Here is a 27776-nt window from a genome sequence, read left to right on the forward strand (position 1 = left end):
CTTGAGACGGCGATGAGGTGTAACTGTGAAGAGGGTCACTTACCGGAGGAGTCTGGCTTAACGGCAGCTTCATTAACCGAGAGGTAATAAACACAGCTCCACAACGTTGACGCTTTCACGACGCTCGGTTAAATCCCGCTTCAAATAAATGTTCGCGAATGGCGCATAACTTCACATTTATGCTGGTAACTAACAGAGGAGGCATTGTTTATAAAGAAAAAAAACTAAGTCTCCGGACATGAAATGGAGTAGACGATAGAAGTACTTACAATCTCTGCCGTGTCCTTCAGTGAAATCAAGCGTGATGTTGTTAACATTTATTAAGAGATTCAACATATCGCCCATTATGCATGAGCGATGTATTCACTCGCGCGCTGTTACGCAGCTCGGAAAGTCAGCTGTGGAGTAGCTACACTTCCGCCACACGCCCGCTCATGTTGCTCTGCTCATCGTGTGGCCGACGTGTTGCCGACAGTAATAGTGCAGTGTGCGCACCGCCTTGTGCACACAACAGCTCACGCTTGGCCAACATATCGAACACGACAATAAGTCCATGGTTTAATAATGTATGCGCGACCAAACAAACACCGGTGTTCGGTACATATTTAGTGCGTGCCGCGAGTCAAATGAGCCGCGTCAGTTCACACGCTGATGCTGTGGACTCACTTCCATTATAGTTATATACGAAGGTGACACCATTTAGGGTAATATTAAGGTTTGTGGCGTGAACCCCCTGTGTGGTCAAGGCGCGGGCGGCTGCACTCCCATTGTGTGCAGTCTCGGCAGACGCAAAACTTCGCGACTACGCTAGTCGGAGGTTACCCGCCGGTTTGTATTTACTTGCAAGAACTTTGCGCACGAGTTTACTCAAGACCAACATCTCACTCATCAAAACTAGCAGCAAACTGTAAAATAGAATGTTCTGTATTTTGAAACCGAGTTTAAGAAGTCTGCAATAAAACTAAGTTATTTATACTTTAATAAAATTGTATCTGGAATAGTACGCTCAGTACGCTCAGTACGCTCAGTACGCTCAGTACGCTGGCACTCGACAACGCTTCTGAGCTGAGTGCACGCAGTCGAGAGTAACGAGCCGACCTGACTCCGACCGCACTCAATCTCGATGCCGACTACTCAACGTATCGATTTAGACAGGGAGTCCCAACCACCGCTGGAACTTATACAATACGAATAGCAATTTAACAAACAGCTTCTTGGTGTTCATTTCTGAAATAATTATATCGGAATGTACCGGCTGTATGGCGTTGTTTTATTATGAACTGCAGAACTGGTGCGCTTTCACAGAAACAATCAGTAACAAGCGAAGCGCACGGATCTATTTTTATTTTATTTTTTGTACCTGTCTGTACTGATTAGTGGGAATGCTGTCGACCTGGTTCGTTACCCACGTACAATACTACATACATATGTAAAGTACATACAAACGCAAATATTTGAATGCTGTGTGCGTTGTGAACACAATTATCTCGGCGCTGACAACAATTCCTCACACTTGGAGCATTCGACTTGTGACGTCACACTCACCTACTGGGAACAACATTACACTATAATGCATAGTCATACTGTAAACACTGTAAACTATCGATGTGAGCATGTCCTACAGAATCATGTATTTAAAGTTTATGCAACCATGTATTATATTATAAATAAAACATGTACAAAAGCGAACTTAATGCCGTGGGCAACATCAGTGGCAACGCCCTTTACTCCCAGGCTACTATTTTTTTACGTATTTTAGCGCATCGTTGTAATAAAAGCCAGCTAATGTGACAAACTATTACTACTTTGTAGCGAAACGAAAAATGTTAATGGAAAGAATGTCTCTCCGGCGCGTCTCTGAAGCCCGCTCTAGAGACTGGTATGGGAGCTAATAAACTACTTCATGTAAACTAAAGAATGTTCAGTGCAGCTATCGAGCAGCAAGTTATAAAAGCCCGAGTTGTTGGTAATTAGCTCTTAGCGCCCGGCTTCACTTGCACACGTGTGTGCTTACTGAGTCTTCAGAGCAGTCTTTGAACTTATAAATTAAATATGTATTAAACTAATCTGCCAAACCCAGTACCTACCACTTGCTCGTGAATAGTTTTATATATAAACCGTTTAATTAAAGCCATGTAAGCTATTCTATTACGCCCACATAGCTGGTCCTATCTGAAACAAAATCTTCCCACGTGTCATAGTAAACCTCCGCTTCATTTTCAACCGAATTACGATACACAATGATTACTTAAAAAGCGAGAAGCAAACAAAAATTTTACAGTTTTGAAAAGGAAGCGTTTAGACTTGTCAGAAACTACATAATGTGTCTGTATACTTTCACTGTATGATCTGAAACTATCCCTGTAAGCTTTAAAGTGTTCCTTTTTACTTTTAAAAACTAGCAAACCAATCGGCAACCTTTCCTATAACCTTCTATAGGTATCAAACAATACAGCTTATAACTTACATATTATTATGTAATGCAGGATCAACAGCAAGAGAACCACGACAAGCTCTCCCAGCTCGACGCTCGCCACTGCCCAGGGTTCACTGAGGCAGCTGATACTAGTGCGAACCTCAAATATCGTGACTGCTGATCAACTTCGCAGAGTGTGATTAGCGTAGTGGAGCTGACGATTCGCGCCACCAGCCTCGCGCCGCCACCACACAGCGCAGTACAGAAGTCTCACCCCACGTGACTAACAACAGAGTCTTTCCAGATTTATTTAAATTGTAGGTGTTCACTCCACACAGATAACATATTAATCCTGCTCACTTCACCTTGAATTAGGGAAGCAATTCTTATCGCTGTGGTGAGGCACACGAGGTCCCAGATTTTGTATTATTATTTATTGGTGTTCTACCTTCTGTATGACGCGGTATAACCCCCCCCCCCTTCGCCTCCTGCAGCCCTCGCCCTTGCGCCAAGTATTAGCATAAAGATATTAACTCGTGTAATGGCGTGCATGGTGCTGACAGTTGGCGGGACCGCGTCACGCCCGCTCACACTCCACAACGGAAAAAGTTAATTTATCGCAAGAAAATACGCACTCACGGTTATATTAACAAGTACGGCTTCCCGCCTCACTCACGCTCCGGGAAGCTTTCCAACATGCCGCCACATCTCAAATATCTTGTACGCACTTCAACTTGACGGACTGGTTCAAACAAAACTTTACAAATCTGATACCTTCTTAAAGTTGGAGAGTGATGCCTGGCCATTGCTGGGTAACAAGCCAAATGTTCTCTATACCTCTTGGAGGAAAGTTTATGGCATTAACGGCGGCCGTGTGGCTACACATGTCCAATACAGTCACTCACTGAAACCTAATGTAAACTCTTAGTAATCTGTGGGTCATAGTCCTGCCTCGCCTTGATTAATAAATATATGCAAAATCAATCTGTTAACGTGATACCATGTCTTATACTGATTTATGTACTTAAATGTAATTGATTCGGGCACTAGTTAGGAGTAGCGGCGTGTTGGCGAATTGTACAATGTTGTCAATTATACAATAAACCTAAACATGATCTAATATAGGCTAGACGCAAATTACGCCAGCCGAAAATTTGCTTTAGTATGAATAAAGTCGTACCTACACGTACCTATAATATTTGTGAGTGAGTAGGACGGATCGATGCCACTAATAAGTTCACGTACTCATCAGATTGAGTTACGTGAAGCGGCGTGTGCACGTGACGTCACGCGGCCTCCAGCACATCGCCTCGTCCTGCCACGTTACATGTTACATGTCAACCTGCGCGACCCTCACGCTCAGCAGCTGATGACTGATAGACTCTGTTCACCAGCTTCTGCATGGAATATGAGATCCTCCATCACACAGTGACCATAAAACTCTGCACAAATTATTCAACAACACATTATAATTTGGTTCCGTTAGGTCAAAAGGTCAACACTAAAAATATTTACCTATACTTGTGATGCATTGTTTACATATTTATCTTGCAGCTTGATTACCTACTGACAATAAATACCACCCCAATGGTCAGGCTTCGATGCATTTAGGTACTTTAAAATAGAGCCTCGCATTCTTGTTAGATATTATACCCGGAGACGGGTGACCCGGCGGGGGGGGGAGGGGGAAGGATCACAGGATAAGCGAATAAAAGGCAATAAGTTATTGCAAATGGTTCGATAGCGCCCTCAGTCCGGCTCCATAGCTATCGATTACCACTCTCCGCTCGATTTACCCCGATTTACTTTATTATTATAAATTGATTACTTCAGATAAAAAAGTCATGGTGACCTACTGGGTAAAAAACCAACCTCTCAGGTACAAGTGCGTGGGTTCGATTCCAGGTCAGACTCTTGGCTGTGTTTCTAGCCAGAGATGACTAAAAACTACTAAGCACGTCTTACTATCATATAAATTGTATAATATACAATTGTATAATATATAATATACATTATATTATAATGAGGTTATAAGTGGATACCTAAAATGTTTAAATAAGTACCTAAAACATTTTGACGTGACAACGTCTTATAAATCGATGGAGCCGGCTGCACGCACGAAAAAACATGACTCATGCGGCGTTACCTCGCTCTGAGGCGTTACCTCGCTCTGAGGCGTTCCATCGCACAATCGGCCTACGCGTTCGGCAGCGTTCGACATCTGTCTCTCTCCCACTTGAGTGAGCGATGCGTCCGCGTAAACAGCTGCTATTCAATAATATATTTACATATTTTCGTCAAGTATGAAGTGCAGTGAAAAGTGAATGTGGTGTAAATTGTTTATAGCAACGATAATTGCGACGATAAAAGTAATGATTCTTTCGATATTAAATATATGTTCAGTAATATATTGTCGAATATTCGTGCTTTCATAATTAAAATAAATAGCATCAGTCCGCTAGTGCAGCGATTGTAGGTTATGCTATAACAAAACTATAATAATAAGGTAATAGAACTATTTCACGATGAGTAAAAAATCAATTGCTTTACTATTCGATCGAAATAATTATGGAGCATAGCCAGTGTTGGGCAAAATGAAATCTAACTACTGATTACTAACTACAACTACATATCAAATTTTTTAACTACTTTTTACGATTATTTAATGTAATTTGCAGTTTTGATTACTAACTACAAATTGTAGTTGCAATCACGATTACGAGATTACTTTTTATAACTACCTACACATTTTAAATAATCAATCGCGCGTTCATGTACTGACTTGTCGTTTGCTAGTTAAGTACAGTTACCGGCACGGAAGTCGAGCCCTGACTTTCACCTGCGCAGAAGTGATTTATTGGGTCCCTTTGGTGGTGTGAAGGGAGCGCGGGGGCGGCGGTAAAGCGGTGATTGGCCCGCAGCGCATCGCGTCATAGCCGTCACTCGGGATTGGTTCTTAGCTGCGGTTGACGTACGTCAGGACGACGAAACACTTCGGGCCAATTTAATTGACACCAATTTTTATAAAATATATTTTTCTTTTGACGTGACAACGTCTTATAAATCGATAGAGCCGGCTGCACGCACGAAAAAACATGACTCATGCGGCGTTACCTCGCTCTGAGGCGTTCCGTTTAAGGCTTGAAGTGCAAGCGAGAGCACGCAACGAGCAACAAAGAGGCACGATCGGCCTCCGCGTTCGGCAACGTTCGACATCTGACGATCAATTTCTTATGACGTTGTCACGTTCGACTATCGTCAGTAAACCGACTTTACAGACAACCGTTTTTTTTTCTTCTTTGTAGATCTTAAAAAAAAGGTTTTTTTTACGTTTTTTAATTAGTTGTGTTATAATCAAGTAATTTTATTTGTGCCAATACTATTGAACTTTCCCTAGGTTGTAGTATCGTGGTGTGTCGCTCCGGAGCCGAGAGCCGCCGGCGCGCCCGGTCCGGCACGTAGCGCTTAATTAAACCCGCCTCAAATGTTCCAATGCATTTACATTGCCTCAACCGGACTCGAACCCAAAGCGAACTGAAAAACACCACGCTCGCCTCTTTTTGTTCACTCCCAGTTTAACACCATTGTACGAGGAATATGCACTGTTCTACATACGTTTAATATAAAGCTGTGTTATTACATTAAACTGAAAGTATTTAAGCAACAAAACAACTGCAATCACTTATACAGGCTGTTAGTGTGAACACCGTTATCCTTGAAACCATAAGTAGTTGACTTGATTATAATTTTATTATAGTTCGGCCATTCAGAGAATGCGTTCCTGACACGTCGCGATTGAACTGACGACGTAACTTTGCAATGGCGTTGCAGTTACGATAAAAATATTTTTGCTGGTTGTTTACCGTTTTAACAATTGAGGAGCATTAAAACAACATTATTATATCAATAATCAATGAATGTTATTACGTCGTCAGTTCAATCGCGACGTGTCAGGAACGCATTCTCTGAATGGCCGAACTATAATCTGAATTAAAAAATAAATGAACGTTTCTTTCATTTAAAATTTTTAATAAGTTTCTTTCCGACACTGTCCTTAAATTTATGGATGCCATGCGCGCGAGTTAAAGGGTAGGGTAGGGTGACCTGCAGCACTCCGTTTAAAACACATACAAATAACCTGTGATGTAACTTCCCTTCATACTTTTCCTGGCTTAGGACAGGCAAAAATAACTACTACTGTAGTACTTGAACTTGACGAGTGAAAATTTAAGTTTTTTTTTTTTGCCTAAATTTAAGTTAATTTGCGTTCTATAAGTGAAACCAAACCTCTGGTTTCCAGGATAACGGTGTTCACACTAACATCCTGTATATGAATTACTGTAGAGTTACATTTTAACTAATAACTAAGTGTTGACAGCAAATAATTACTATAAAATATAAAAATATAAAAATAATTACTTACTCTCAAAAAATAACACTTTGACTATGTTATCGCAATAATGGTATTCCCTTTTTTTAAATATGAAAACGCATGAAACAAAACACAAGTTTAATAAAATTGTATCATGAAATAAAATAAGTAGGAACTACCTATATCAGTAAATACCATACAATAGTGACGGCATTCACATTTGTTCACAAGTCGCCGAAGACTAAACTTATAACTTGCTTTATTTTGTTTTATTTCGGCAAATAAACTAGTTCGCAATGTTTCGCCAAGTGCTATTAATGCGTAGTAGGTATGGCGTGCCACTGACAATTCATTTTAAATAACTTTTGTAATCGCGTTCACGTTGTTTTTATGAACAACTTGCTTCCAATTTACTATGACTATCATTCATGTCGTTTATTGTTTGTCTTTATCTAGACTGGACGGCCGCTACAAGCACTGACCTACGTTAATACTGCCCTCTCTTGAAGTTAGTCTTCTAATATAGCAACACTTCTATGGTCGTGTGTGTGTGTGGAAGTGTTGAGGCGAGTGAGGCGCGTGACGCCGGACGCCGCCGGCCGCGTCGCGTCGCGCACAACTTTTAATTGACTTTCACACTAACAATAGTTTGCCCAAAATTACAATGTTTAACGTGCTACGGATGTTGTATTACATTAGCTCTTTCAACTTTCCCGACTGCAAGAATTTCTCAACACATTGCTGAATTTACTCGTATCAAAATATAGCAATATTTAAATGATTATGCTTTAAAAATTAAGGAGATTATGTAAGTTTTCCTCGAGTTGAAACCTAAAAGCTTTACGTAGAAGCTGGCGAGCTCCACTTAATGTTACTTCAGGGTAATTTCCCCGGTCCCGCGCCTCCGGTAGACATCTATAAACACCGTAACGTTTGATTAATTGAATTTCAGCTGAACGTCAAAACTTACGTCTAACAGCGATCCGTAAGTGCGGCCTGCGACGACTAGACCTTTATGCCTCTACCTTACAATATCAACTGAAAACATGACTATCGCAATCAATTACTCAGACACAAAAGCTCCCAGCTCGACTTGATACTGATCCAATTATTCAAATCACTAATCAAACACTAAGTAATTAATTATGTGTCCAAATATTGTTATTAGTATTTATAATCTGTTAGAGGCAATTCGTGTGGGATAGGTAGTGTGCCGTCGATGATGTGTAGCAATGTGCGACAATCGCGAGTGATGACACAGGTTCATAAATTTAACCGACCGAACATTTGTCGCGAGAGGTCAAGGGTTATGCACCCACAGGTTGGCGACATGCTGGGGCAAATGTTGGATCCAACAAACGTACCGAACTGGGCGCCGTCAAACGCACCGCACATCTGAGCGGTGGCGTGTCAATTCACCATTGTAACCTAATCATCGTGGAGATTAACTGTGCTACAGAAAATAAATAATGCTGAATATAGAAAAGGTAAAATGTAAATATAGGTCTGTATAGTTCCTTTATGCTGTCACATGGGGTAATACACGGCGTCATACACGCCACTTATCTTTAGGAAATACCTGTATAGGAACCCTTACACAAGTTATTTATACGAAATGAGCTCGGCACGTGGATGCCGCGTGTGGCTGACCTCTGACTACCCGTCACCCGGGGACCACTCTTCAGAGATACTGATTGGTCGTCACCATTCGTCATTGAGATACGAGACATCTTCAGCGCCCTAACGATGTGCCCTTTGGTGTTCCACGAGAGGTGTTTGTGTGCACTTTGACGATGACCACTATTGTAATGCAGTACCCATCATTTGAATTAGTACATACATACATACCTGCTGCGACAAATCACATCTTTCGCTCTGGTAATAGAACGATCCGTGATGACTAGACTTTGTCCGTCTAGATTTTTACCCGAATTCCAAGAAGAATTGTTTTATTTTGTGTAAGATTTAGATCGTCGCCCATAAGGCTCTACTGGCCCATAGTCAACTGATGCCCCATACCAGGTACTCGCATCGATATACTTCCAGTAGCCCAGACGTAGGCACCTAGCTCTAACATACCCCAGGTACAATCGTACCGACAAACAAACTCCCACTAACACAATAATAATGATGGTTCGACTGATCTATCGCTCTGTGAATGTTCGTGTATTGGTCTTTGACAAAAGTTGCAGCGGTGCCCGAAGCGAGTGTGGAACTAATCTACACAACTAGCAACACTGAGAGATACAGACGAGGCCTTTGTCCAGCTCGTGAGCGAGCTACTAGCTAAAGTCAATTTGTTCGGCGAGTTCCTACCCCGCGCCGCGCCGACTCATATATATTTTATGTGAAGCCTTTACATTCAGATCGTATACTTATCAGTTGTATGTTCACAATTCTGTGTAAGCATAATTTGCTGGAAGCAGCTCCGCAAGAGCAGTCAGTGTCCACTGCATGCATTGGACCATTGTATGCTGTGATACAGTTACAAACTTGCCACTATAATTAGTGGCCGATCTACCATAGTGAACACTTAGTGAACACGTTCCCGCACACTTATTTATACACATTCCTATACATAGGTATTACTCTCTTATGTACTCCTTTATACGCTCCTTTTATAAACCCTATTATTTACCATCCCTATCTTCTCCGTCATATACTGCCACTAAGTACTCCTAAGTAGTCCATATAAAATATTATACAAATGTGAAGTGAATATATGTGAATTTTCAGTTCAAATATGTACAGCCTCTATATTTATAGAGCCACACAGACAATTCTCGATTTCAATAGTTTATCATTTCCTTAAGGAATCTAAGAAGGCAAGGTTCAAGTAACATCATTAAAAAGTAGCTATTTTAACTGAGGTATGTGTATGGAACTTGGTACTTATTCAGATCTCACTTCTTTTATAGGCGAAGCATTCCCATATTATCGAACTTGGCAGTCTTTCACATTTTTGTTTTGGGTGGGATTTCATTTATTTTTGTAAGGTTGTTTATTTTATTTTTTTCTTATGATTAAGTTAGTTAAGGAAATGTCTCATTTATACTATCTTTCAGATTTTTGAATATGCACTATGCTACTTACAAAGAAATGAACTAGATTAACCAACTGACTGACATGACATGTTATCATATATTATGTTCGTGGATCAAAGTTACACATTCGTTATTTTCGAAAGTGACTCACACTTGGCCGTTTTCAGATTTTTACTTTACTTTGACTAAATACAAACCTTTGTAACGAATTTCAGATCGGTACAACCATTCGAAGATATATTATATAAATATAGATAAATTTAGTTCGTTTTAGTTCCTTAGGGGTATTTTACACCGGGTATAAATTTACACCTTCATTATTTTGAAACTGACTCACACTTGGCCATTTTCAGATTTTTCCCTTTACCTTGACATAAAGACCTACCTCCATGCCAAAGGACAATGCCAGGGTCTGGGCTCAAAGTTTGCCCAGCAGTGGGAGTAGTTCCAGCTAGTTCCACAGTACACTCTGAACACGAAATTCAAATATTTTGGAAATCGGTCCCAGAGGTCCCGAGAAAAACCGGTTCTAATGTTAAACTTGATCAGTCACTTTATAAAGCCCAAGCCATTTGCCCAGAGATGGGAATGGTTAGAATAAGCTCTTTACTTTACTGTTAACACGAAATCTAAATATTTTGGAAATTGGTCCCAGAGGTCCCGAGAAAAACTGGTTCTAATGTCAAACTTGAACAGTCACTTTATAAAGCCCAAGTCATTTGCCCAGAGGTGGGAATGATTAGAATAGGCTTTTTACTTCACTGTTAACACGAAATCTAAATATTTTGGAAATCGGTCCCAGAGGTCCCGAGAAAAACCGGTTCTAATGTCAAACTTGAACAGTCACTTTATAAAGCCCAAGCCATTTGCCCAGAGGTGGGAATGGTTAGAATAGGTTCTTTACTTCACTGTTAATACGAAATCCAAATATTTTGGAAGTCGGTCCCAGAGGTCCCGAGAAAAACCGGTTCTAATGTTAGCCAGCCATTGTTAGCAAGCCATTTTAAGCAGCCACAAACCTAATGGTTTCACTGTTAACAGGATAAAAAAAACAGAAATGACTTTTAATAGTTATTTGTTATACAAGAGTGCAAAGTTGCTTTTTAACCGCGGGCTCAATTTTGATGACCGAGCAAGCGAAGGATTCTAAAATTGAAACACGAGCGTAGCGAGTGTTTCAATAATTAGAATCCTGAGCGATAGCGAGGGAATCAAAAGAGCACAAGGGGAAAAATCTTTGCACTCGAGTGCAACACGTAACTTTTCATCCCACCTCATCGAGGAAATTACTAAATGCAAAAAAAACAAAATGGCGCGCACATACGAGTATCAAATTAAAAAGATGTACCTATTAAAGTTAACATATTAGAAAACTCACTTTAAAAATGAAACGACGTTAAAAATCTGTGTAAAAACAATAATAAAAAATACTTAATTAATTGAATAATTATTTTAAGCAGTATTTTATTTATTTAATATGTATTTGTTTGAAAAGTCTTATCAAGATTGTCACAAATGGAGTATTGCACACGATGTTCTAAATTCAAATCACTTTGCCGCTCTAGAGGATAAAAATGACTTTTGTGCTTAGATATCAAAGGGTAAAACTACTCTTTCCGAGATGGTGGGATGAAAAGGTAATTGTTGTTTCTCTTGCTTTTCAGTCTCTATCTACCTCAATCAGTCCTAAGTTCGTGTAGCGTCATGCAATTAATATCCGTAATGGCAATGGAAAAATCTTATCAAGACAATAAAATAAGCTCGAACACGAGGTAGTAAATAGATACGGTTGAGGAGTTCCCTCGTCTCACTGTCGTCTCCATCGTCAGGTCAGGTCTTAGCCTCCACAGTTTTGTGGTGTCGGAGACATACTGATATACCCGAATGACAAGTTTTTATTCGATATGTGCTTACAATTTCCGAGAGTTCCCTATTGTTTTAAGGTTTCTATCACCAGACCCATTTGGAAAGTAAATCCTTTCAAACAATAAAATGATTGTTTAAATCGGTTGGTAAACGACGGAGTTATGCACGTACAAACGTAAAAAGAATACAAACGAACTGAGAAACTCCTCCACTTTTTGAAGTCGGTAAAAAAAAAATCTCGTTCAATACCTCGTATTTGTCGATTAATATTATAATGCATTTCAATTAAGGTAATCAAAGTGAATAGTTAAGAGTTCGTAAGCATATTTTTCGTAATATTGAATAAGAGTCAAACCAGTTTTTCTCAGGACTCCTGGGATAGATTTCGAAATATTTCGGTCTGGGACCTATTATAAGCCTATGGAACATAATACACTATGCAGTTACTGTGGGCAACTCTTGAGCCCAACTTCCATACAAAGAATAGCATTGTCCTTTCAAGTCAATACGACCATTGGAAGTGGTCTAGGTTTTTGATGAGTGAGTGAGTCAGTCAGTCAGTCAGTCAGTCAATCAGTATAGTAAAAATAGCGATTTTCTGACGTCAATATCTCAAGACCTACAATAGGTATATTAATGAAATTTTGTATTTTAGATAAGTGAGGGGGTCTCAACAGATACTAGAAATTTGATATGCGTAAATAAAATAGATTTTGAGTTATAGGGGGGTCGAATTTGGCCCGAAATGGTTCGTGTAATATAACCCACGGCCGGTGTGTCGCTTTTTTTTGCTCGAACTTGGCGGACACACTGCCGTGTGTCTAGATACCATTAATATTACGCTTTTTTAACGCGTTTTCTCTCTTTCTTTATCAATTGTGATGGAAAACCTAGCTAGCTATTGTATTTTTGCTTGTACATTACCTAGTTTAATGTACCTTGTATATTAACATTCAAAAAGAAAATATGGAAGCTTTTCCATATTTTCTTTGTATGGTTTGAATATCTGACATATAGTAGAAACTGTGCCAGTCGTAATAATGTCGCACTTACCTATGTCCATACATACGCACTTAGCTTATAGTCTGAAATTATTGAATGCCAATAAAACTCGACTGTACAAACGAAGTGAGACCTCATTCAAATAACTACGACGTTTCACTTCATAGAAAAAGCATTCAATATTTTTCCAGCGGGGAGCTCGATAATCAATGCAGTACAAACAAGTTAAGATCCGCTGTCCCGCGGCGCGCTGTGCAAGCCTGTACTACGGGAGCCGGTGACTTAACTACGCGACTGTACGCGAGACCGACTGACTCGTGTCACCTCGTGCGGTGCGGTGCGATCCGGTGCGGTGCGGTGACGAGCCGAACGCAAATCGCTGCCTAATGCCTCCGCGCTGACATTCAATACGGAATTGTGTTGCTCTGCCAGATTTCAGTGTCCATGTTGACTCAAATCAGAACACAGATTACTTGTTAGCATTCCGATTGAAATGATATGGCCGCGGTGCATACAGATACACTACAGACAGCCTCTTAATATTTAATTTATTAATTAATATAATATCTCTTTCAACTGCACTCATCCCATTTCAATAATATCCACTCACTTGTTTTTATACCTATACTTCGGCCGTTCAGAGAATGCGTTCCTGACACCTATCAGTTAGTCACGACTAGTGATGGGCACAACATAACACTGAGTTCGTTACCGTTCCTTCAAAATGAACCGCCGCATTATTTTAAGATTATTTTCGTTTTAAATTGGCGGAATCATTTGTTTTATATTTTAGTTATTTAAGTGGAAACCAAAAAAAGGTAATATTCATATAATAAAATTGTTTTATTTATTCTTTGTTACAAGTACATTGAATTGAATGTGCGAACAGAATATTAATCAGACTCCGATTTGCTTGAGGAGGTGGTGTCTTCATCATCATCTTCGCCTACATGTATAATTATATTATTATCAATAACAGAATCAATCCTGATATCTCGGTCTAACAAAAGCCGGGTAATCAAATAAAAACAGATCGAAAACACTTGAAAAACGTGGTCTATGCGCACGAAACGACAACGGACGACTGTTTTAGCGTCACAAAATGGCGGCCCATAACGCCATTTGGGGTTACCATTTTTAATCTAAGTATAAAAATGCGGTTTGGTCATAGTTTTATTTTTATATTTCATAAACGTTATAATTAAGTCTTATAGTCCATTATTTTCCAATTCTTAAAAAGAAAATCAAAACGTATTATTTTATATTATAACTGTATAAGAACAGATTACGATACTTGCCTGTTATTTTTAGCACAGCACTACAAAATATAAACCGCTGACATAACCTTGTAATAGCGCAGTATAGATTTAGAAAAATATTGTTTACCAAGTTATTTGACACTCAGTTTGGCACAAAATTATAACATTCATTGATTATTGATATAATAATGTTGTTTTAATGCTCCTCAATTGTTAAAACGGTAAACAACCAGCAAAAATATTTTTATCGTAACTGCAACGCCATTGCAAAGTTACGTCGTCAGTTCAATCGCGACGTGTCAGGAACGCATTCTCTGAATGGCCGAACTATAGTAATTTTTAAATCTCCAAACATCAACTCCAAAATAATGTGGCCGATTTATAACTAAAGTGAGTTATAAATGATTTCGGATTTTTACACTTTAATCGGATTTGTTTTTATTATCGTTGCCGTTTTTCGTCAAATTAAAATAATTGATTAATGTTTACATTCAAAATTAGTATAAGTACGTAAGGATTTTTAAATTCGTATTTGTCCGACATGCTGTTTTACATTATTTTCTTCCAGCAAAGTTAATGGTCGTGTTGTGTTTTTCTATGTTCTTCTTAATTTTATTACTCATGCACCTCGACATTTCCCACAAAACAAAAAAAAATACGTTAATATTTTCCTGTTAATCGATGAACATGATACAACTCTTAGCAAGCTACTCTCGAAATGTCACTTTACTATATTCAAATTAAAAAACGTTTGAACGTTTGGTTTTAGTTTTGATCGCGGCACACTTACAGTAGCACGTCGCCACAAGTGCTCAACTATCAACGGAATATATTTTCAATTTAGCAAATAGAGTGTGATGTGTGCCAGTGCGGACCACTCGGCCGGCTTTCTACCCAATTGCAATTCTTCACATTTATTCAATCAGTTTATTGCCGTTCACTGAAATAACACTTTTGACTCAACGACTGTGTGTTTTTCAATTCTAAATAATGAAACGCATCCGATCTGAGTGTTTAATGAACATTGGTAGAATTTATTCGTGCTGCCACGGTGCACAGAGCACCAATTGAATTGTGTAAATACAATAGCTATGTGCTCGAGCACAAGCTCTGCCAAAGTAAATTGATTTTATTTGTTGGAAATTAGCTTGTTTCACTAATTATTGAGAATAACACTTGTGTGTATACGAGTTACTTCTTCAGACTGAACTGGAGCTTGATTCTGTTAACTATACTTAAGCGACATACGATTGATATCCAAATGAGATCTAGTCACGACTCATTTACGATTGATACATATGGGGCAACACAAATACTGTAAATAAAGTTGAGTCATAATTGAATAATTTGATCTCATTTGAATTGTTGTAGGTGTGGCAATTCAAATTCTACCAATACAAGAGTTTTAATGAGTAGATGAATTATTATTTGATTTCAAAAACGTTTTTATCTTCATTTTCATTCATTAATGATATATATGGTATGGTATATTAATGATATGTATGGTTGGTCTAGCTGTCGCAAGTGCGGCTGCTAAGCACGAGGTCTCGGGTTCGATTCCCGAGTCGGGCCGAAATCGCTTTGTGGGTTTTAGAAGACTTTCACAAAGCAGCCCGGAGCCTGGAAGCTGGTGATTGATACACCCGTGCATCGGAGAGCACGTAAATGTCGGTCCTGCGCCTGATCTCTCTCCGGTCGTGTCGGGTTACCGTCCCATCGGGCTATGAGAGTTAAGGAATAGTGAGTGCACCTGTGTCTGCGCAAATGCTCGTGCACTATAATATGTCCTGCGTAGTTGGCTAATCTCCTTACATGAGAACAGTCGCCGTTGCCGATAATCGGCTAGGAGGACATCATCATCATCATATGGTCTGCAATTGATTTACGATTGCAACAGGTAAGATTGTTGAGCAGACTACCCGCATATAGACCAATGGCAGACCAATGCAATGAATACGATTGGTCTTACATTAGTAGCAGAATGCCCGCTGAAGTTAAAACTGCTAATGAGATTCCATTAATATCTAATCGACATATTATTAAATTAGAAGAATCAAGCCTCTGGAGTCCGCGTGTGAACCGATTCCACGGGAGAACATCGCTGTAGCTCCGGTAATGACATCGAATGCAATTTGCAATCAAGTGTCCCTTGTGACGACAAGAGGCTGCTGCACTACATCTTGTCTGTCGGTGACCGCCGTGCCCGCACGACGACTGCAAGCAGTAGTGCTGCCAACACTACAATGCTCTTCCAGTGATGACATCGCGAGCCGGTCGTGTCCGCGCGCCGCACCTGCCGCCTGTTGTCATCTAACAGCCACTCGGCTACGCATTCATTGAATCAATTTGCAAGTAATTAATACACTTGATATCCGTAGCAACTAGCAGTGGCTTCACACTGCGAGTCCATGCTAGTTCTATATTATTATGTTACACCCACACACATGATCCGATTGTGAAGTTGATGTTATCGTGAGCTATACCACATAAATTCTCATGAAACTAGTATGAGACTCAGGTGCGCTCATGTGTGGCTAAGCTGTGGAGGAGCAGTGGCCCAGAGACGACAGTGCGGGTGCGAGCTAATGCTGAGGTTGACCTCGCCGAGTTACACAACCCGTTAGGTGTCGTCAGTAACAGCTAACACTAAGTATGCCAGTAACTCGGCACAGGCTGCACTCTAAAGGACGTGGCACATTACAGCAGCACCGCAACAGCACGGCTCCACACCAGCATTTAAGTTGTCATTCAATTTAGAGCATTAAATCGTGTATATTATAATATATTTCGTAATGTCAATATGAAAAAGCCAACGGCGAGCAATCAGCGTGCTTACCGCTTCCACACAACTCGACTCGCCGCCCGCGTGCTGCAAGCGAGCGGTCCTCATGCGTACAGCGCGCCGACGGCATGCTAATTGCGCGCCGACTCCGAGCCGGCAGCGAAACAACGTCATTACGTCGTGTTCAATCATAACATCAATCATAATCGTCTTAAAATAATATTGAGTTTGCGGTGACAGCAAGCTTACACCTCGCGGCCGGCGCGCGGCCGGCGCGCCGACGGCGAGCGGACAGCGCGTGGTTGGCGCGCTCTCCGCTCGCCGTAGTCTTAATTCGAGGCCTCGCCGTGCTGCAGCCGTGCTGTTGCCGTGCTGCTATAATGTGCCACAAGCTTAAAGCAACAATCATTTTGTTGTTCTCGCACAGCTTCAGGAGCCGGACACGTTTCGAGGAACACATTTCATATGAAGGTAGTTAATTCTGCGCAGAGCGGCGCGGGGAGCACTCACTAATCTGTTTGCTTCAGGAAGAAAGCCTTTATGTCGTTTGATGTGCAAACAGAATGAGATTAAACTGCTAAATTCAAAGCAGAGCTTTTAACGAGGCGGCACAAAAAGCCTCGCGCTGACCGCCAAGCGTCACACTAAATATTACATTTTCAATCACAGTTGCTTCGCATGAACACCAGAATTGTATAAATTGTTATAAGTAGGTACGTTTAAGCTTGTTTTGTGTCATATGATGTATTTTTCACTGCGAATATAATATTATGGAGTATTTAGGCAAAATTGATAAACAAAAAATTGGAGCGCTCGGAGGTCTGTGTCGGCGACGGCGGCGCGGCGGTTCGAGGCAGCAGGCGTCTGACGCGGCTCAAAGTATGCGGAGACGTCTCGCAAATGCAAAGAGAAGTGAAACCGACAAACTATCAACTTCGATGACTCTGAGCATAATCCACAAAGTCAATAGTTGAACAACAAACGTTGAAGTTTTCAGAAGGCAATCGTTAATGCCACTTAAAAGTTAGCAGCCCCAGTGATGGACGCTATTCATAACTTACTCTCTTACTCTTAATATATAAACAGATATTCTGGCTCAGTTTACCCGTGATTCTCATGGCCCCTAAAACGCCGTTCGCCAGGACTGTCGAAGGGCTTTCAAAGAATTGTTTGCTTTTGGGCACACTCTCGGAGAAAGGATATTTTTTGTAAATATTTTATTTACAAAAAATATCAATATTAATATCAATATCATTAATAGTATTAAGCAATCCAAATAAGAAGGCAATTATCATGTCTAGCTCTTTGAGTTAATACTTATCCTCTTTGCAATCTATGAGGGTTTTTAATAAGTTTTATACGTAGAGAATAAAACGTATCTTTCATTTTGCACACTCAGCAGTTGAGTGCATGGATGCCGAGTGGCTTGTGAACCGGCACCCTGCCTGCCACACTCGACACCCATCGTCGTGTGGCTCAGGCGTGGCTCAGGGCTCAGGGCGGTGACGTCATCACGTGTCCCCACCGCACTCCTATATACAGTAGCTTGCTTTTGCTATTGTTGCTCCTCACATGGGTACCATGTTGTGCGGACTAAAACTACAAGCCTAAGGCTTTCAGACTACGCTGAACGAAGGGAAGTAGCAACGTACAGTATACTATAACATTTAGGTAGGAGAGCTTTTTTTTTATTTGTGTAAAGTCCGTTTTTTGCTTGTCCCTAGGATTTGACCTAATTTTATTCTTAAACCCATTAACTATTTGAGTTTTTAAAGATAGTGGACCAAAGAAAATACATTTAATTTTAATTTAATTATATTAGTTTAGGTTTTAATTATCCATTATTTTGTTTTAACAGCATTTAAATAAACAGGAGTAGGCTTTTTTTGCTTGTCCCCAGCTGAATTTGTATGATTGGATCAAGAATATTTAGCGATTTTTCTACGGACGATATACTTTTTTTAAGGGGTTCTAAATGTCATCATTTAATAATATTCATCAATTCATTTGTAATATTGTGACTTATTTACATAAAAAACGTATAAAATTACGATGATGAAATTTTGATCCACCCTGAACATTCAGTATTGTGACCGCATTTTATAGTACTTTAAGCCACAATTTTTGGGTCCTAATACTTTGAAACAGGCACTACTTAAACATACTACTGCGTTTTACTTTACTTTACTATTAAAGTCAAAAGGACTTATTCTAGTTAACTGCCTCGTTGGTCTAGCTGTCGCTAGTGCGGCTGCTAAGTACGAGGTCTCGGGTTCGATTCCCGAGTCGGGCCGAAATCGCTTTGTGGGTTTTAGAAGACTTTCACAAAGCAGCCCGGAGCCTGGAAGCTGGTGATTGATACACCCGTGCATCGGAGAGCACGTAAATGTCGGTCCTGCGCCTGATCTCTCTCCGGTCGTGTCGGATTACCGTCCCATCGGGCTATTAGAGTTAAGGAATAGTGAGTGCACCTGTGTCTGCGCAAATGCTCGTGCACTATAATATGTCCTGCGTAGTTGGCTAATCTCCTTACATGAGAACAGCCGCCGTAGCCGATAATCGGCTAGGAGGACATCAGTATTCTAGCTATATTTTTGGCGTTCTAACTTAATTTTCGTTAATTTCAATCTATACAATATTTAAAGGAAACAATAGTTGCTATAAATTAGAGTTTTAAAAAAAACGAAGTTACACACATGTTGACACAAATAAAAAATAAAGCTCAGGAGCATTAATAGCTAGTTAGATGTGCGACACTGTGAACACAGTGACGAGCGCATCAGGCGATGTAATTAGCTGAATATTAATTACAATAACCGCGGGAGGGCGCGTGGCTAATGGCGGCCGCGCAGCCTCCCGCCGCACTCATTTACATAACGAACGCCGAGGCCGCCGGACCGCGCGCTGTCACCAACTCCGCTCAGTCGGCTCGCTGCTCCGCGACTGATCATGATGTATGTTCGTCGCGTACTGCGACTCCACACAAACATGTCTCGTGACAAATGTACATAAATCAGGCGCGTCACGCGTCACACATTACTTATACAAATACTCCTCTATAAATAAGTTCATCGCCGCCGTTGCCCGAACTATACATTTATCCTGACAGTAGAATCATTTCCTAATATTTTTTTCACTAACCATTTTTTAAACTTCATAAAGTTGATGAAGTAGGTCCACCAATATTATCAATATTACCAGATCCGTAAATATTTAACCCTTAGCTGGTATCGCCTTTTTTGGCAACACTACCGGTATCGTGGGTCAAATTTTACCCATACCAAAAAATCTGTTGCAGAACGTATTTTTTTTATTATTTGTATAAAATATGGTTAGTTATGAAATAAAAGAAGCATTTTTTACAAAATTATCTTGGTTTAATTTTAGAATATTAAAAAAATATTATTTTTTACACACATTTGTAACTAACCTAATTTTTTGGCACTTTCTGGTTAGTGTGAACTTAAAACATAAAAAAAAAATAGAAATGTATGAAAAACTTTAACTGAAAGATATGTATGGCACTTCTCATATCCTTATGATAACAAAAAAATAAATTACTTCTGAGATCAGCATAAAATAAAAAAAATGACAACCAAAATCAAAACGACTTTTTCCAAACTAACAAGATTAGTCTTTATACTTTCTGACAACTAGAACACTGAACATTTTGGAAGGAATGTGTCTTACAAATATGTAAACATTTAGAACATTTTAGAGAATGTTTTCGGTCATTTTTCCAATCGCATAGGTAGCATCGGGCCCTTTTCCGACTTGAAATTGAAGCTGCAGGAGAGGTCGATGCAACTGATTCTTCAAACTGGGACTGATAACTGAAAGTTGGTTTATATTTGGTGTCCTTTCCGATTTTCCGATTCCAAATCATCATTTGAGTCGTTCATCAATTCCTCGATTTGTCTATCGTTCAAAAAGCCCCCATTGTAGTAGAAATATTCACTAAAACAAAAAAAGTTACAAATTACGCTCAGTGAAAAAAGCTACTTACTTGGTGTCGTGGGTCAAACGTGACCCAGTCGGCTACTTACCTTTGCTTCTAAGATAGTTGCAGCGCTGCACATCCGCCCCCCCGCCGCAGCTAGCGACGCACTGAGAATACGTAGAAGCGCGCAGTCGTAGCATAAATATTAAAAGAATAATTACCGAAAATGTCCGCTTCTGGGTCGAATTTGACCCACAATACCTACTAAGGGTTAAAGTACGTATGTATAGTTTTGTTGGAATCGCGGTGCGATCTCTCTATTTATAAATGAATAAAGTGGCTCCTCGGAGGCCAGTGCTGCCAAGTTTTTGTTCATAAATTACGCAACCGTAAACGATGGGTAATTAAAAGTATTTCACAAGTTTTGTTTTTTCCAATAGCGAAATTACTTTGAAACTTGTAGTGATTGTGCGCAAGTTTGTTTGCGTTGCGGTGTCTGGCGGCACAACCGGCGGCGAGCGCGCGGCTCCGCGCAACACACCCACTCGTGATCATACTTTTATTAGCAAAAGAACGCGAACTGTAAAAATCTTAAGGTAGGTAGTTACAGTTATAGTACAATAAATAAAGCTCTAATGAATTTCTTAAGGCTTCAATAGATCAAGCTTTACCTTTGTTCCGTTAGTTATCCAATCGGCGATCGGCAATAGCTGGCGGCGTGCCAAACTTCGACACTTTCTTACTAAAGATGCTTACGTACTGCGGCACCTTTGGAAATACTTGCAAACCAAAAAGTATACAACAAACGGAAGAGAGCGATCGTGATTGTGGCTGCGGGCACCGCGGGAGGTGGGGGGGGGGCAGGTGCAGCGGAGGCAAGCAGGCAGATACAGGTGGTTAATGCTCATGATTAACTGCTACATCATTTTCACTTTCCCTCAATACTGACGAGTGTCCGTGTTATTCAGCCGGCCAGCGACATGTACTACACACACGTGCCGTCACAGGCGCACCTCTTGCTTCAGCCTGCTGCTGGGGAACTTTATACAATAACCATAGTTCACCTTACATAGATAGCTCGCATTAACACACGCGCTCGCGTGCCATGGCTGGCGCACCTGACACTCAAGCTGGCCATAACACTCCAAGTCTACTTTACATATTCTATATTATAAGAACTTGCAATAGGATTGATTCTACTTGCCCATTCCATGGGTGCCTTACTCTAGTACTTTGCAATTTGGAAAGAAAGGCATCTAGTTATTTGTGAAAATGCATTCCCCAGTCAGCATCTTATGCAACACAAGGGGATCTGTGAATGCTGAAATACACAAAAATCTTCTTTGCAATATAGAGAGCGAGCGGTTTGCCTGCGCTCGGCCACGGCCGCGCCTCGCCGAGTCACCTGCCACTGGCCAGCAGATACAGAAATACTATTCTCATGCAATTGTCATTTTATCGCAACAATTTTTTTACACAGTCTAAAATTAAGGAAAATATCAAAACCCTTCTTCACAATCGCGTAAAATTACTAAAAGAAATTTTATTATTTTGTCAGCAGTATATGAAATATATCTAAAATATAAAAGTCAGGCGATTTTCAAAGTTTGGCGTGAACTGGGTACGTATGTTTACTATTTAGTATAGGTGTTACGCTATGTATGTATCTTTGTAAGATGGAATAGTTCACACAGGCGTTGTAATAATGTTAGTGTACTAGATGTTGAAACATGTGGTGAGTCTGTCCCCTAGCAGAGTAATACTTCTGCAGATATACATATACACAGTAGTGAGTTGTCCGCGTGTGCAGATAGGACGCGCGCGGCGTCAGCGCTCCCGCGTGCTACACCAAAACTTACCTTTACACTATTGATTGTAAAAGCTTTTGTATTTATCAATGTACATTTTGTCTGAAGTATGCTTTTATCGGTCGCGTCGATCTTACAAATGATGTATGTAAGCAAACTACGTACCTACAGTCCCAATATTTCGCCTGTAAGCGGTGGTGGGTAACCGCACAGTTTACTGTACATATAGAGGGCCGGATTTGAAACTTCTTTATAAGTTGCATAGCAACGTAAAGAGTCATAATGTTGTAACGACGTAAGTCTTCAACGACACGGTTTTGAACAGATTTGAAATTTCGATTTATTCAGTTAGTTTTGGGGTCTAAGAGTATGTAGATTACACACCTACATAGCGTTATTGTAGAGTGTCCGGGCCGCTCGGCGCGTTATGAAATTCACAGATTTATGAACTTACGAGGGTAAACAGGTAAGACGGCGCACATTACATAAATTACCCCACGTTCATGATTCATTGCTCGCCCGCTGCCAACAACCGACTATTCATTAGGTACCTGCATAGCCAGCGACGGCAGCCGATTAAATTATTTTATATCACAGCTCACAGCTCCATCTCCAGAGCTTGGATTGTGTTGTTTTAACAACAGTTAAAATAGTCGAAAGTTGTCTAAATACGCATTGTTCCACGCCTTCAATATTTATACTGCGGCGCTGCTTGGCTAACCGGGCCGCGCGAGCTGCCACGCGAGGAGTGCGCCAGGACAAGCCGATACGTTCCCGCCAGTGCCGTGCGTTTGCCCAAGCCCACGACACAAATGTGCTCACCATTCTTTTTATGTACTACCCCTGTGTGAATACTTTCATATGTTATAGGTACTCCCCTATGTACTCACTTACGTTTGTCTATGTGAACCTATCTTCCCACTTATGGGCCTACTCCCTTGTACGTAGGTACATTCTCTATGTTCTTCCTAATATTCTCTCTTTATTTATATACTTCTTTATTTACTCCCTCACAAACTCCTTTATTTAATAAGTCTAGCTTTCCTCGCCCTTAAGTCACAGATTATTTAATAGTGTCCATGTCGGACGGACCGACTGAGCCAGTTTGACTGCTTACTGCTCCACTCTCTTTACAAAGTTTTTATTATTATTGTTGTGTGGATCGCAACTGACACAAGTTTTGAATGTATATCTACTGAGCAAAATTACTGCCTTGCAGCCTTGGTGTCAATGCTACAGTCTCAACTTTATGATCTTTAGCCTTCTTAGATCTTGTAATTGCGTTTCCGACAGTGCGACTCTGCGGGACATTTACGTATCGTTGGAGAAGTTAGCCAAGTCGTCTTTAATTATGATTTCTGTGACAATTATCACAAAGCAGATTGTGCGCGACTTCGTTAACCCCGGGCCGCGGGCGCGAGATCGCGTTACAAGCTCGCTGGCGTTCCTTCCGCTTCGCAGTGCGCTACGGACTTAACTATTCAAGGTCCAAAATTTGGCAACAAAATTTAGACAAAAAACTAATTGTTCATCTCCGTAATAAGTTTGCTTGTTTCATGAGAATCGCTGAGCATCGTGCAGTAGGAGCCGCAGGCGGCACAGTCGACGACGCGGCGAGACGTGGCGGAGGAGAGCGCCCGGCGGGTCTTCAGCAACAATACAAGGATCGTGTTCTCAACGGTTTGTCCCACTTGTATCAATTAGATACTTATAATAAGTAACCATTACTGACTAAAAGGAAAAACCAGATGACATTAAAAGACAAAAGGCTGTAAGGTTCCATTGTGACCCTTTGCCGAGATTAAAAACATAAATGCGTTATTATGGACAAGCTAAAAGCCTCGGCGAGACGCCGGAATTAGATTGTGTTGAGCTGAGTCTCCCCCCCCCCCACTCTCCTCACCCCGGGTACCCACCGCGGTGTGGGACTACTCTGTAATGCACCTTCTTTGATATGCTTTTAAAATTGTTTTAAGCAACTACTCAGCAAACTCCGCATGAACTGTTCAGAGGAATAGTATCGCCTCGCCAGCTGTAGTGCTGAACCTGAGTGCTACACTTACATGAGAGAGCTGCTGAGAACTGTCCCGGTTACAGTCTTAACATAGTCCTTGTGCGGGACATACACGTCACAACGGTAGTGTTTGAAAGGAACAGGAAACAGTCCAGAAGGTACTTGTGATCTACTTAGTTAGAGACAAAAGAGTCAATCACTCCCTTCCGCTGCAAGAGTCGTGGAAATTGTCAATCGGCCTAGAAGTCAGTGTCAGTGGTTTTTTTGAGATATGATATTAAAAAAAAATGTGGTACATATGCCTATAGAAATTATCTTAATAATTATGGTGAAGAGTATTTTTTTACAATTAAAACAGAGCACGCATTGTATCCTTAGAGTCACCGCCTCATTATCCGCAGGAAGTGCGGGGTGCGGTGCCGCGGCCCGAGGGGCGGAGGAAGGGGGGGGGGGGTTACGTGTCGCTAAGCATCATTACACTGTAATCTTTCAGCGAACTTACACCGCCCACAAAAGCGTATTGTTTAATAACGTGCTTCGTCACTAGCACCCCACAGCGTGGGGGAGGGGGGGGCGTGACTCGTCACTATCGCATATTAAACCATTTTCATTTAAAGAAAATTAATTGAATTTTTAATAACGCGTCGAGGGACATTTTTCATTCTGTCAAGAGTCCGCAGTGGTTTGCGTCTGACGCGACCACCCAAAAATATAATCACCGAGTTCAAAGGACCGCACTCAATGAATGCTTCTCTTTTGTTATTATTAACAACTTGCTCGCGATACACGCTAGTCATGACATTCAATAGAACAGTTTATGTGTTGTGTACATCATAATTGGAAGACATTTTCAACATTTTTGGAATAGAATTGTGCACAGCTCGTACGATATAGCAACACAAACAAAACAAGTAAGTACAGCGTGACGTTGCCGAACTGCTTGCCCACTGCACCCACTATGTATTACACTTGATTACTGACAAAAAATAAATGTCTTACAAAAAATATTGTCTCTTGACAGCTGTGCTTATATAAAAGGATAAAAGTATTATTTAGAGTGCTTCCACATATTTCTTAAGAACAAACAAAAGTATAGTTACAGTGATGGTCAGGCCGATGCGTCCGCGACACTGCTACGGAACTTTGTCCGGGTCATTGTTAGTAGACACAATTTCACTTGAAAGCCTGTATTTAAATGAATACTATAGAGACAGCTTCAGGGCGAGCGAAACTGTCCCTCTGAATGTGCGGCTGCACCTGCACACGCCGCACACGTCAAAACCTATCGAGTTTTAGTGCAATAATCGCGCAGCGATCTGTGTTTCAATTTCATGGCTGGACTGATCCTACCCCTCCTCCCCCTCACCTCGCCTCGCACCCCTGTCGCCCGCATCCCTCGGCAGCGGGGACACAACAAACATGTTTGGGTCAGTTTTCCAAAAAAGAGTATTGTGAACTATCCACAATGGAAACAGACACAGTGTGTGCGCGAACACACACACTGCAGCTCCGGCAGGCGTCCAGCATGTGGGGTGCACTCGTTCCGTCTTATTCATGCCTGTCTGGGCTACTTGCTTACTTAGACAAACGTCTTAATCTATTTAGACATTCATATAAACTTAGCGAACTGACAGTCTTACAATTGCCAGAATTGATAATTACAGGACAATGGCGGTCGCTCATAACGAGTCTACAAATAACTGCACTGAAATATACTTATACCTGACTTAAAACAATAATCTTGTACGTAAATAAGGGCAGCACAGCGCGTGAGTGGATATTATTGGAGGCTAAGGCTATTACAAATGACTGTCACTGAAACCCTCATCACTAACAAATTGAAGAATAACAATAATTTTAAAGTGATTAATTACTCTGAAAATGATACTTAAGGAACAGGTGGCGCCCAATCATGATTGACCGTTGATAGATATCATTAATAAAGCCATTCATAAATATAGTCCCAACTAAGGTGACGGTCTGACACAGTTTCTGATACGCCGCCGTCCCGCTGAAATATCCCAGTGCACACCTTTATTGTTTATCCCGCCGCCGCCGCCAATTGGGAGCTTACCCATACTTATAATATGTAGTTTGCCAAGTGCTAGGCAAATAAAAATAACATAAGCATCATCTGCTCAGCTACTGGCGTAATTATAAATGTCATGATCATGTCGTGAGTAAGGTTTTGAAAATTAACCTGCTTTGGTAGAGGCATAGGATAAAAAACCAACGTTCGACAGAATGTGTTAAAGAAGATAAGGCTAGAAAACACTAAACAGAGATAAGGTCAGATAGAAGAGTAGGTATACAAGAAGCCGAGACGTAGATAAGTGGAAAAGGGAATAAGGGGATAATGATAATACCTAGTTCTAACAATCGGCAGTGAGTGTTGCAGCTGATGAGACCCACCTGTCGATAACATTTGAGGTAGACGTATTGTTTAAGGCAGTGCTTAATTAAGCTAATGTTGTGTAATAAACATTGCAGAAATGAGTTAGCGCTGTTAACTGCCAATGCGATGACATTGTTGGTTAAGTCTATGAGCACCTTGGGCCAGCAACTACGCTGTGTGTACTACTGTGTACTGTACGGTGAGTCAACTGGCTGCGCAGCCCGCGAAAGAGTCTCTCGGTTTGTGTTATTGTGTCACACCTGCCAGTTTAATTACGTCTCAAAATTAACACCATATAGTCAGCGCGGGGCTGCATCAAAGCTCCTTTGTAAGCGCCCACCGGTTAATGGATAAAGTAAACGTAGGTATTACAAATGAATAGATTAGCAGTGCGACGGTCGGCTCAGATTGCGCTCGTTAACCCGACGGAATGGGGCGGCTAATGCGCAACTGAATAGTCTCCGTTTGTACTGAGACGTAGTAGTACTTACCTGCCTTCTACAGAAAACAATTAGTGTTTTCATAATTTGACCATCCGCGGACAACGTACACAGTTTATTGTAAGGCAGGCATCGTCTCGCGAGCATCACCCATGAAGTGATACGGCATAAGTATCCCTTATGGGTAACTGACTTTTAGTCAAAGATCAATGTTTCTCATCTGTCAGAAGTTTCTTTATTTCCACCGTCTTTTGAAATTACCATATTCTATACGGTGCATTATGTACTTATAATAGGGAATTTCCTTCCATTCCACCAGAAGTAGGTAGGTAGAACAGTGTGGCGATACTCGGATTAACAGAGTTCGGCTTTGACTGAAAATGTTTGGCTACAGACGGAAACGCTCTTTGATATCCCCCCCCCCGCACCCCGCGCTCT

This window comes from Helicoverpa zea, chromosome 19, assembly GCF_022581195.2.
Source record: "Helicoverpa zea isolate HzStark_Cry1AcR chromosome 19, ilHelZeax1.1, whole genome shotgun sequence".
Classification (NCBI taxonomy): Eukaryota; Metazoa; Arthropoda; class Insecta; order Lepidoptera; family Noctuidae; genus Helicoverpa; species Helicoverpa zea.